This window comes from Lagopus leucura, unplaced genomic scaffold (assembly GCF_019238085.1).
Source record: "Lagopus leucura isolate 7727_CA_CO unplaced genomic scaffold, USGS_WTPT01 Super-Scaffold_100002, whole genome shotgun sequence".
NCBI classification, from domain to species: Eukaryota; Metazoa; Chordata; class Aves; order Galliformes; family Phasianidae; genus Lagopus; species Lagopus leucura.
This window is the reverse complement of record NW_024962263.1, coordinates 78,333,396-78,335,747: the sequence shown is the minus strand read 5'-3', so window position 1 is coordinate 78,335,747 and position 2,352 is coordinate 78,333,396. Positions and strand designations below refer to the sequence as shown.

The 2,352-nt window shown below is 48.3% G+C and overlaps 1 protein-coding gene across 1 annotated transcript in view; it reads right to left on the bottom strand.

The window, feature by feature from the left end:
- Positions 1–416, bottom strand: part of DEPTOR (DEP domain containing MTOR interacting protein) — a 73,796-nt gene extending 73,380 nt beyond the window's left edge. The window contains exon 1 of the mRNA XM_042868818.1: positions 322–416. The gene's annotated coding sequence lies outside the window, so the exon portion shown is untranslated. The remainder of the gene's footprint in view (positions 1–321) is intronic.
- Between the last annotated feature and the right edge of the window lie 1,936 nt (positions 417–2,352).

The window sequence follows — 2,352 nt, the reverse complement described above, 5'->3', positions numbered from 1 at the left end:
GCGCCCCCCACCCCCTCCAAAACCCGCCCCGTTTCCCGTGTTATTGTGTCACGGGCGGGGAGAGAAACACATGGCTGCGGCCGCCGCGGCACGGCTCGCCGAGGCAGCAGCGGCCCCCCCCGGCTGTCACACGGCAGGGAGGCGCCGGCAGCCCCCGGTACGGGAGCGGCTCCGGGGGTGCTGCGCTGTGCCCCGTGGCCCGGCTCTGGGCTGCGCGGAGCCGCCCCCGGCCGCGCTGTCCTCGCCGCTGCCTCCCGCCGCTCGGCTCCCTGCACATCAACCTGCGGCCCGCTCTCACACATCGTCTCCGTACCCCCGCACCTCTTTGTCCCTCTGGCGACGGCGGCCGCTGAATTCCTGGGGGCTGAAAAGCGCTTCTCGCAATATTCGGTCTTTGAGATGGGAAGTGCGAGGTCATGAGCACCCTTTGTGAGCGCTGCTGGCAGAAAAAAGCACCAGAATGGAAACAAGTCCAAGGCCACTTCTGCAGTGGTCCAAGAAGGGTTTTCATTTACAACAACGCATAATTAAGATGCACCTTGATCGTGCACTCATTGCGCTTCTCTCTGCCTGCACACACTGTGTGCATGGCAAAATGTATCTGCTTCATATTTGCAGTATTCTCATAGTTAGATGACCAAGACTGTGGTTTCAGAACAAGCATAAGCATTAACAAGGAATCACGTGAAGGAATTGAACTCAGTGTAAACCAGGCTGAAAAGAAAGAGGAGGTGGATCTCCAAACACCCCGTGTAGATTTACAGTTTTTGCTACCAAACGAGGTTCTTGATTAAAATAATAATAATAATAACTTGGAGTCATGGAAAAAAATGGACAAGTAGTTGGAAAATAAGTCCAAGGAGGGTTAGTAAGCAGATGACAGCCACATCCAGCTGAGGAAATTCTCTGCTAAAAATAATTGGAAGCTAGGAGAGCACTTGCAGTAAGTTCCATATGTGCCTTCTCTGCTGTTCCCTAGCATTTGTTCACAGCCACCTGTGAGATGAATATTGGATCAGGTGCACCTCTGGTTCAGCACAGCACAGTCTCTGTAGGGAATGTCTCAGTGTGTCTGAAAGAACCCTACTGACCAACGGGTGGTGGGTGAAGCAAAACTGAATCTGCCTTCATGTTGATCATAGAATGGGCCAAGGAGGGAAGACTTAGGAGTGCAAACACTGCAGCTTGAGTTTGTCTCTTGTCAATTTGGAAGACATACATTTATGTCAATACTTGCAAACACCCTCTAATCCCACTCGTACTATAAGTACATGAAGTACACCTTCATGGAGCTAGAAATAAAAAGGGAATTGAAAAAATCATCTCATCTGACCTTACATTTCGGATCAAGAATTTGCACAGTAATTTGTATCAAGCATTTTATCATGTGGCTGAAACAAAGAAATCTCAAGAGAATGTTATTGTACATTTATGTTATTGTAGGGCTTTATCACCTGAGTTTGGCTGATTCAGCTGTTTCCCACCTCTAAAAGGGGGAAATTCCACCCCGCTCAGCTCTGGCTGCACATCCTTGCAATGGATCTTATGCTGGTTTCCACACTTTCAGCACCTCTGCTGCAATTGAATTCGCTAAGTGGGCAGAGAAGTCCACAGAATGAGGCTAGTTTCTTCTGGGCCAGTAAGCAGAGTTGTGCAGGTGGCTGTGGATCTCATGGGGCTGGAGCTGACACAGAGGGGGAGTGGGCCTGGGTGGCCGAGGGCAGGAATAGAGAGGAGGAAGAGAGAGAGGAAGAAGGGGAAGAAGCTGTCTTTCGGCAGTGACAAGCCAGCAGCTTGATTCAGGGTGCTTGTGGAACTGCAGCATGAAAGACATTTATTTCCTTGCATATCAGATTATTCTCGCAGGTCAGTGCAATTTCCTGTGCTTAATTATTTAATGCTTATAGGCCGCCATGTTTGCCTTTCCACACTGATATCCCATTTGTAATTTGTTCCACATGTTCACACTGAAATATCTTACAGCTACAATGTGCTTCAAAGGAAGGGATTAGGTATCAATCATTCCAAACCTGATGTCTCTCCTCGACAGTTAGCTGACATAACCCCAAAGGATCACATTTCAGAGTCAAGAGCAAGAATTAAGCTACATAAATTGACCTGTTTGGATGTTTCTAGCTTGTCTGTTTTTAATGCACAGACTGCTATAGAAACACGAGATCTAGCAAAAGATTAAACTGTTCTGGTCCCCCTCCCAGGGCAGACTGACCTACAAGACCCTGACACAGTGCTGAGAGCTGAAAAAGCACATGAGATCCTTACAGCAAGGTTACTTAGAAGGAGAAAGACTTTCCTCAAGGTAAACTTTGGGAATCATATGAATATATACACATA